The following is an 11,077-nucleotide window of genomic DNA, read 5'->3' on the forward strand; positions in this document are numbered from 1 at the left end:
GAGTATTTCACTGAAAAACACTGGTAATCTGGTAATCAGACCAGATAAGTGTAACACCGCATATAGTGTCTCTGATCAAAATCTGATTTTTCTACCTTTTCTTTTTCTTCATTTACCTTTGAGGATTACATATCATCTGAAAGAAACTGAACAGGTTAGTGAAAGTGTTGAAGCCCAGGTACCAAGGATTTATTTAATGTACCGGTGCAACAACAGGTGATTCTCGTTTAGATGTGTTTCCAAACCAGAGTCAGTAAAGATCGGTGTTCTATCCTAATTAAAATATACAGTCTGAAGCAGAAAGAAGTTAAATTCATGGAACGAGGTGGGGTTTTATTGGTGCCTATATCACTGTTCTTCATTCGCCCTCCTGTTTGTGTATATGTGTGTAAAAATGTACAAGATGTGTGCAGTTACTTCTGTATTTCAACAAGAATAAAAGCGAGTGTGTGGGCACATGGTAATGCAAACCTAGAACAGTTTTCATTTTCACTGTTTCTTAGCTGTTTGATACAGTGAAAAATTCCAGCCTCTGTTTAAACACGGGTGGTTTAAAGTGGTGAGTGAGCTTTTGACAGGGGTATTTGTAAATAAGGCTAAGCGGTTCAATGATGGTGCAGTTTGGGGATTCCTGAATGCTCTTGGAGGTTACAGATGCTCAAAGAACAGCACTACTTGGAGCTGACTTGCATAGCTGCCTCTTCTGCTGTCTTCACATCTCTCTTGGGTGAAATTTCAGAAGGTAGCGAGAAAAAGATAAAAGTGGAAGCATTTTAAGCCTTGATTGTGTTCTGCTCAGATGGGAAGAGTGATTGAACAGAGAACATAGATAAACAGACAGTGAAAAATAATGTCCTTGCCAGATGGGTTACCTGCATGTTGGACTTCAAACTCCTTTATCTATTTTAAGGATGAAGGAAGAAGGGAAGCTGTATTTCTGGAGAGATGCAAGAATATTTCCTTTTATAATGACTTAATAGCTGGAAAACCTGAGAGAACGTTTTCTCCAATAGATTTAAATGTTTCAGAGATGGGAGCAAGGAAATGATGAAAGGGGTTGTGGCAAAATGAGGAGAAAAAAAATTAATCAAACCTACTGATTTAATTGCATTTTTTTCTTGGTCATGTAATTTTCTTTTGGTGGAAAGTTTAATTCAGAAAAATGAAAACCAAAGTGTTTTGATTTTTCTGAACAAAAATTATTTGCTTTCAGCACTTAGGGGAAAAATGAGTATTTCTAATATTTATCAAATAATATTTTTAATAAAATATAATTATTATTTCAGTCTATCTCTACTTTTTGTCTAGCCAAAATTATTTTCTCAATTATTTCTGAATTACTAGTAATTTCAGTCTTCCTTGCACATTACATTTTCCCAATGAATTTACCGTTTTCCAAAATACCTTCACCCAATATTAAGGTTATATACTTTCATATATCCCCAGAATATTTCAAGCCAAGACTTAAATAGGGTAGAGTTGTGGGAAAGACTAGGATTAGGCTACGGAAGTATCTGTGAGATCAGCACAGGTTTTGCAAGCAGACCAGCTGGGTATCTGATTCGAAGGAAGGGATAATACATGTAGCCTGGGGAGAGACACTCACCTGAGCCAATGCTAGGCACTACCAAGTTAAGAAAACATAAGTATGAGTTTAGCACGTAGAATATAGCAACGGTTGCAAATGTCCAGTGCACAGTTTGACCAGGCAGTGACAGCTGTTAACACATAATAGCTTACACAAATTCTTAATTCACAGAAAAGTTGAAACATACAGGATTAGAGAGAAAACCTGTGGATCTGATTTAGGAAGCCTATGGAAAAGATTAATTTATTGCTTTGGTACGTCAGCTGTTGTTTGTCATGTGCTCCATATTGGAGCTCTGTATATGAATATTTGTAGTTCTCAGTTCTGGAAGAACAAGTTATACAAAATGTTGTGACAACCTAACTTTCTCCCCTTTTTCTTAAAACAAAACAAAACAAAAAACAACAAGCAAACAAAAGCACTCCAAAGAAAAAAAAAGCCCAGCCCTAAAGCCCACATTATCATAGATGGGCTGAATTTTCACACTAATCCTAAAGAGTCCAAATACTGGTGCACCATTTTTCAGAACACTTGCTTGAGGCTGCTACCTCAGTCTAGGACTGGGTGAGTGATTTTGTCGTCTTGTGAACATCCCTGAATATGATGGTAGTTTTCTTATTTCTTAGCCGTTTGTCTTTCAAGTGTTCTTGTTGCAAGGGGAGAGAGAGACATCTGCTCTTCTTGGTTATCACCTTTCAAATGGCATCCCAGGAAGATGAAGTGCTTCGTGACCTTTTAATAATTAACTTTCTGGACAGTCTTGAGGTTACGTGTGTCTGTCATCTTTCTAGGAATACTTTCCTGGAAAAGGATTAGATTCCCGCATTTATAATTGTTGCAGAACTGTGGTTGGTAATTTCATATTCTTCCCTACCCCACTCACTTACCTGTGAAATTGCTTCTGGATGGAGCGTACATGAAGGAGGATTATCAATGTATTGCCACAAACTTTGGGCATTGCTTCAGGGCTCCTCTTGTAGAATTTACTTCCTAGATACTAGAAAGATTTGTTGTTAAGAGTGTTAAAATATACATCTACAGACTCACATTGATCTCATTTGAAGTAATTTTTGGTTTTGTGTTTTTTTAAGTAAAAAGAACTTGTGTTAACCATGTGCACTTTAAAGGGTAGCCATGGTTTGCATTACATTCAGATAAACATGCAAGCTTTTGGATGCTTATCAGTATTTTCTGCATATTTTGAGTGTACAGAACTAGAAAAAAAAAAAAAAAATCTCACACAAAATATTCATTCAGACCTTATGACCATTTCCAGAAGGTGGAACTGTGCTGTGCCAGGCTGGAGTACCTCAGAACACTTGTGGGTTTTTTGATTTCTTTGTTGGTGGTGGTTGGTTGGGGTTTTTTGCACTTGTTGAAGTACAGTGGACTTTGAGAGGGTAAATGGCTGGGTCATTCCATCACAGTGCCAAACATCTGTTGCTTGCAATGAGTTATCACATGGAGACAGGACGAAAAATGTGTGAAAATTGTTGCTTTAGATTGCATTTCATTGCGGTCAGTTTCAGAACTGTTATAAGTACTTGCTAATGGATCACTTCTATTAATATGTTGTATTCAAATTACACTGACAGTATATTTAAAATTATATTTTATCATTGCTAAACATCTGCATGATAGTTGTTTGATGTGATATACAAAGAACTCACAATGTAAGTCAGATAGTACATGTAGCTGCATGCTTTACTTTTAAATTGACGATATAGGTGTAAGTCTTCCCCTGATGTTTAGGCTCAGATAGTTTTCCTATTGTCCTGTTGCACATGAGAATGATGATGGTGTGAAACATTTTTTGGCACACGTAGTATAGAATAGCTGGCTCACTGATGAGATGTTGGGTGTGGACAATCCTGGTTCTGTTACAGTTATCTTAGAAAGATCAGTAACGTTCAGTTCTATTCCTTTTGTAGCCATTTGGGTAAACTGTTCAGATTTGTGTACATGTAACTAGAGTTAGATCTTTTGCTTGGAATTGGTGATTATTCCTTTTACCTGGCTCTTATACTGTGGAGACTTTCCGCAGTGAAAGAAAGGAGTATCCAAAGCAGAGTGTTTTATACTTATAACTGATTATTTATCGTAGGTAAGCAATTAATCAAAAGACAGAAAACAGTGTGCTGCCTTCAGATTGTATGTTGCAGTGTGGTGTCAATTTTTGAGGCCAATATTAGGATAATAGTCTGGAGAACTGACTGTATTAACTACACATGATGCTGAACTAAAATACAAAACTGTGACATAGAAATAGGACAGAGACAGCCGGCATGGCTTCACCAAGGGCAAGTCCTGCCTGACCAACCTAGTGGCCTTCTGTGATGGAGTGACTGCATCGGTGGACAAGGGAAGAGCTACGGATGTCATCTGTCCAGACTTCTGTAAGGCCTTTGACACGGTCCCCTCCTCCTCTCCAAATTGGGGAGACATGGGTTTCATGGGTGGACTGTTTGGTGGATAAGGAATTGTTTGGATGGTTGCATCCAGAGGGTAGCGGTCAACAGTTCAGTGTCCAGATGGAGATCGGTGACAAGTGATGTCCCTCAGGGGTCCGTATTGGGACCAGAATTGTTAAATATCTTCATCAATCACATAGACAGTGGGATCAAGTGCCACAAAAATGATCTGAGGGATGAAACACCTCTCCTATGAAGAAGAGAGTTGGGGTTGTTCAGCATGGAGAAGGCTCCAGGGAGACCTTATAGCAGCTTTTCAGTACTTGAAGAGGGCTTATAAGAAAGATGGGCACAAACTTTCTAGCAGGGTCTGTTGCGATAGGACTAGGAGTAATGGTTTTAAACTAAAAAGAGGGTAGATTCAGACTAGATAGAAGGAAGGATTTTTGACAAAGAGGGTGGTGAAGCACTGGAGCAGGTTGCCCAGAGAGGTGGTAGTTGCCCCATGCCTGGAAACATTCAAGGTCAGGCTGGATGGGGCTCTGAGCAACCTGACCTAGTTGAAGATATTCATGTTCATTGCAGGGAGATTGGACTAGATGGCCTTTAAAGGTCCATTTGCAACCCAAAATATTCTATGATTCTATGAAATACAAGCAGTATAGGCTGACTAGCTACTGGTTTACCTGTATGATGGATTGGGGGGAAAGCCTACATTGGGAGAGATAGGAGCTTTCTTCTATTCTCTGCAGAAGTCACTTTTCTGAGATGGGCTAGTATTGCTTGAGTGTCATGTATATTTCTATTAGAAATGTATTTTATAAGTTAAATTTCTTATCCATGTTAGTTTCATTACTTACTGTAGAAGCATCATCATTAGCTTATGATCTTATGTTATGTTGATGTGCTTTACATTTCCAAATATGAGTTTCACTTTGTCCTTAAACCCCCTAGATATTCTTTAATAACGCAGAACCCTATTTTCAGTTCTATCACCAAGTCACCTTTGTCTTAAACCTGCCTTTAAACAGTAACACACGTTAATGCAAAGACAAAGTCAAAGCCCTGAGCTATACTGCTTGCTTGTGCACCTCCCAGAACCCTGTGTGGTATGGTTGATGGTCACTCCATAAAAGTCTGATAAGTCATTTGTTTACAGCTCTTCAATTGTCTTTTACGATTACATGCCCAGAACCTTGTTTCATCTGTTGCTCAGATGAGAAGATTGAACAAAGAAATAATAATTGTAACAGAAAGTACTTTTGGTAGCACAAATGGCCAAGTACATAACTGTTGTGGAATTGATAGTGCCTGATACTGACTTAAATCAAGGGAGGTTCTAGACTGACTTTTATGAGAGGTGATCTACCTTACTATTTTTGGTTGTGTTAACCGCAAGAGGGGCAGTTAGTTTGATGAAGTGCTTGGATTTGGGGGAGAAGAAAGCACATAGTGTGTTCTAACTCTGCAGCAAGAGGTAGACTTGGTAGGGTTGTATGTGTATATGCATTTGTCTCCACCAGAGCTTTATCTATTTCTTCCATTACCCTATTTTCTGGCTCCTGTGTAAATTTTTGTGTGTGTTTTCTTCTTGGAGCACTGATGTGAAGTAAGAAAATGCCATTATTCTCATTTCACCTGTTAGGAATGGGAATGTGGTGACAATGAGGCCCAGATCCTCAAAGAAATGATAGCATCCGATTCCTTATTCTTCATGTTAGAACTGGGTACCTTCCTGCTTTTAGAAAAAAGGGCTTTACAGGTTGTTGAGGCATGAAGAATTGAGCATAGCATTTTAAAGTAAAAAGTGACAGAAACCTCTAAAACATATTTGCACTTATGAGAAAGAAAATTCAGCAGTCTGTTAGCGCAGTCATGGGAAGATGAAGTTTGCTTTAATTATTTTTGGGTTTGTAACTTCCATCAGGGATTTAGAGTGGTGGAAGGGAATGCCTTTTTCCCCTTTCTAAGCAGATAAATAAATAAATAAACAAATTAATAAATACATACAGTCGCTGGATCCTCTTCTCCATTCCCAAGCAATAATACTATGGCGATAGTCTGAAAAGACTAAAAAATAGTCATTTATGCAAGGTTCCTAGGAAATAGCACTGTTTGTGTGTGCTTATTATTCCATTGTCTCTCTCACGCTTTTCCCTCTTTATCTTTATGGAGTAATTGTACTTCAATATGCAGTTTTCTCAAATTTATATCTGTATTCTCCTTCACTGAAATACAGTCTGAATCAATTATATATTGAGTTAGCTGCCACTGTAGAAACATACACCTGAAACACAGGGAGTGAAGGAAGGAACAAAGGCTTCTTCCTTCTCTGTTATTGCTGTCTAACATAAATTCTATAGTCTGAAATCAGCAGCTGTACCAGCATGCTCTTGTCCTTTGAATTATTTTAGTAATTGCTTAAACATTTTAAAAAGCCCTGTGACCTTGAAGGCCCAGTTTGGGGGTAACAGTTATTTTCTGAGTTATTTCTTCTCTCTCTCCTAAAACTCTGTCATTCTGTAGTAAGTTTCTGCAGTCTTCTCATTAACTCCAATTTTCTCTGCAAGTGGTTTTGCTACTGGAGCATGTAATAGTTACCAGAGCACACATTTTTTTTTTCTTTTTTTTGTTTCTTTTTTAAACAATGTTTCTTCAGTGAGCAAACAATTTACAGGACATTCTCTCTGGGGATCAACTCTAAAAAATATATGCCATCCAGATATGGGACTAAATTATTGCCATTTAAGACAGCATGTTAGGAAAGGCCAATCGACCCAGTCAAAGACTCTCCGGGTATCAAATTATGCTCAGGCAAATTTCTCATTCTTTAAAAATGCCGTATGAATACAGTTTGCAGGCTACATTGTCACCTTGTCTTCTAGAATAAAGCAAAGCAGATAGTTATGTATCAAGAGTTAAACTACCTTCTTTAATCTGTAGTCAGTCTTTTACCACACTCTTAAGACTGTCCTTAGAAATGAAACAAAATAATGGGGCCAGCGACGACTTCTGTAGTTTTCTCCTTCAAAATTTCCAGGGCACTAACCTTCTATAATGGTATCCATGCTGAAAAAATAGAGAAGGAGTTTCATTCCTATTGAAAAGTTAGAGGAAACACTAGTTGGACAGTAATGCAGACCTTAGTTTATGCCTGCTGAAATGCAGTTCATACTATCATTTTTCTTTAAATTAGGCAAGCGACAAGCTAATAACACTTCATCTCCTTGGAGAGATGTTTGCATTATTTCATGTATAAATTAAGAGCGAAAGCCAGGAAACTGATTCAGTATATTTAGGTGTTTCATCATACTGGCTTTTGTTTCTAATGTTTCAGGTCCTTTACTAAGAAAGAAGGCCAAAATAAATGTATTCTCCCTACAGATGCAGGCTGCTGTTTGAAGCAGTAAGTTGCTTACCTCTTCACCCAAATATTTACTCTGTTTTTTGTTTTGGTTTTTTTTTTTTTTTTTTTTCTCTTAGGGCCTGGTCCTATTGAAGTCAATATAAAAAATCTGACTGATTTGAATAATAATTTGCTCAAGATGTATTTTTTTTCTTTCCTTTCATAAAGTTTTGCAGCTTTCGCAGTTTTATGTGCTCTGGTTTTGACTGACATCATACTGTAAAAGGGGTCAAATAAAAAGCCCATGGCTTTGTGGTTCTGTGCAAGACTGAAGAGGATAAATATTTTTTCTTATTTAATCTCTGCTATAGGCTTTCTGTGTGAGAACGAATAGGATTCTAGGCTCTAGTCTTTCCCTCACGTATGCTGATAAACTTCATTTACCTCATAGGGGCGCTGGGCAGGCAGGCTTGCGGGAGAAGGTAGAGGCGATGTGCCAGAAGCATGCTAACTCGCTGCTGCCACTTCTTGTCCAGTCCCTCCTCTCTTTCCTCACCCATTCCTTTTTATGGCTTTCTCCTATACAGTGACATGAGTAGGCAAAGTTTCCTGCACTGACACTGTGAAACTCTCTTCATTTATAACATAAGAGTTTCCTACAAAAACAGACCTCTGCAGAAACAAAAATAAAGAGAGGATTGTGTTTTCTCAGTGCTTACAGCCACCAAGTCACATTTATAATTAGCCTGGTAAATTGATTAGAGTATATAACCTAAGCATCAAATAAATGTGTTGACATCATTAAAGAGCTTTCATTTTAATTGCAAAAAGTACAAAAAAAGACCCCAAACATAAACAAATAAACATGAGATGAATTCACAAGATGAATGTTTCCAAACTGGACCAAATAATGATAATTATTCTGCATAGTCTTGTCTCATACTGAGATAAAAATCAGGTTTAAAATCTTTAAAAGCAGTTGAGCCATGATTTCTGGGTAAAAAAAAAGAAAGCCTTTCTTCACTGAAAACAGCTTGTGGCTAATGAGATATGAGCCTGTCAGTTCTACGGGAAAGCAGTATTGGTCCTCCACAAAGTCTTGCAAAAACAACCTGTGGTAGAATATACTTAACTATAGCTCCATCTAGGCAAAATAGGTGAAATAATTTTGCTAACAAAGCTCTGTAAAATGAGCAGAGGGACTGGGATACAGTGTGGTGACAGTGCTATCTAGATGATGCCTTCTTTTTGCATTAGCTTCACTGCATATTGTAATCTATCTTAGTATAAACTTGTAGTGTTTTCCAGTGAAACTTCTTGGTTCCTCTTCAGATACAAGGGAATTGTAATGTGGGCCATCAGAACTTCTTTTTTCATTCTTTCTTTGTTAGTATACTCCAGACAGATAGTAAAATTGTTTGATTTGCCTCAAGGTTTGACCATGGAACAGAACGTAATTGCATATACTGTAGTGGATATATATGTCTCGTTGACTTGACCAGCTGGTGGAGGGTAGAAGTCTCATTGCCAGCCATTTCTTGTAAAGAAAGCAAGCGAGCTGCATAGGTAGCTTCCAAAGAAGGAGGCTATATTTAGATTGGGAGAACAGCAATGATCTCAAATCATTTGTAGAATGAATATAGAAGTGTTGTTTAACAGTAGATATGCACAAACCAGAACATACATATGATTTGAACAATGTATGCAACAAAGTAATATAATTTTTCACCCATAAACTCAAATGGAAGCATTATGAAGTTTATTTTATCACTCTTTCAAGTCCCTGTTCCCCATAAATACTTTTTTCTGTGTTGTGGTTTAACCCCAGGAGGCAACTAAGTATCACACAGCTGCTTGCTCCCCCTCCCCCTGCCTGGTGGCATGGGGGAGACAATCGGAAGGGCAGAAGTAAGAAAACTCATGGGTTGAGATAAAAACAGTTTAACAATTGAAACAAAAATATAATAATAATGACAATGGTAATAATGATTTGTAGTGAAAAGGAAAACAACAAGAAAAAAACAACAAAAAGGAACAAAACCCAGGAAAAACAAGGGATGCAATTGCTCACCACCCCCGACCGATGCCCAGCCCGTCCCCGAGTAGTGATCGCTGCCCTCCCAGCCACCTCCCCCCAGTTTGTATACTGCACATGCCATCCTATGGTCTGGAATAGCCCTTTGGACAGTTGGGGGTCAGCTGTCCTGGCTGTGCCTCCTCCCAGTTTCTTGTGCACCGAGCAGAGCATGGGAAACAGAAAAGTCCTTGGCTGGTGTAAGCCCTGCTCAACAACAACTAAAGCATCAGGGTGTTATCAACATTCTTTTCATAGGAAATCCAAAACACAGCACTGTGCCAGCTACTAGGAAGAAAATCCACTCTACCCCAGTTGAAACCAGGACACTGTCTCATGGCAGCAGCAGAATGGGCTGAAATCAGACGAGAGGAAGTGGAAACACATATATAAAAAAATAAAAATTAAAAAAAAATTAATTCTTTTTGAGCCAAATCTTTTTACAACTTGAATAAGTATCAGATTTAATAGATTAAATTAATTGCCTGAGGCCATGTGAAGGGTCAATGATAGATTTAGGAATACTTTTCAAATATTTTCAAAATCTCAGATTTTGAAACCTGAGATTTCAGTTAGTTTCATGGGGTTATATCTCACTGACATTATCACCATGAAAGGAAATATGAACGTTAGTTTGCACTTAAATGTTATGCCTTAATAGAAACTTCTGTTATGTTCTGTTTTAAAACAAATCTTCATTAGGAATTTTTTGTTTGTTTTGTTTTTCTTTTGATACGGTTTTGAATATATATATAAATGAATGATTGACTAATATTTTCATGACTTCTTGAATTACAGGGCTATCTAGAAAAAGTTAACTGTAATCTTTAAAATCTCTTTGACTACTGTAAAACCTTTGACTTGCAATAGCATGACATCTTGAGCAATAACCAAAACTTATTCAAAGCCAATTTTACAAGCCTTAAGCAGAGAATTGTTTGAAAAGATAGGGTGAATACGTAATGATAAACAAGAACTCACCATTGAACAGTCATGTTCCTGTGCATTTTTCTGCTTGGAAAAAGCGGTTGGTACTGTACTCTTTAGAGGGTTTTCAGAGTTGGTTTTTAGAAACACCCTGGGATGGGTTGTTGCCAGGAGTGTTTGTGGATCCCACAAAGACTGTGGATATACAAAATAATGAAGATCACAGGTCACTGGGCTCGAAGAAATATATGTTTCAGCGCAGTGAAACATATGGATGTACATCTGAGAGCTACAGGAGGAGAACTGGGATGGGGGGTTGTCTTTGGAGTAGTGTCTGAGAAAAAACACTGACATCATGATAGACCATCAGTCAAACTTGGGTCCCCATCTGACCCTGTGGCCAAGGGGACTCATTTAGGTGTGCAAACAAGACCATGAAGTGCTGGTAGAGAAGTGGCATCACCTTTGTGTTTTTTCCTTCTGTGACCACTACAGTGGTGTTTTCAGGTCTGGGCTCCACAACTCAGAAAAAAAAGATGACAAATTGAAGAGGGCACAGAGAAGAGACACAGACTAATTAAAGGATTAGAAAAATATGATTTCTACAGAAATACTTAGGAGCGCAATTTATTTAGATTATCAAAGAGAAGGTTAATGGGGTGATATGATCACAGTCTCTAAGTACCTACAAAAGAGAAATTTGATAAGAGAGGGTTCTTCAGAGCAGGGAA

The sequence above is a fragment of the Egretta garzetta genome, unplaced genomic scaffold (assembly GCF_000687185.1).
Source record: "Egretta garzetta isolate BGI_Z169 unplaced genomic scaffold, ASM68718v1 scaffold383, whole genome shotgun sequence".
NCBI classification, from domain to species: Eukaryota; Metazoa; Chordata; class Aves; order Pelecaniformes; family Ardeidae; genus Egretta; species Egretta garzetta.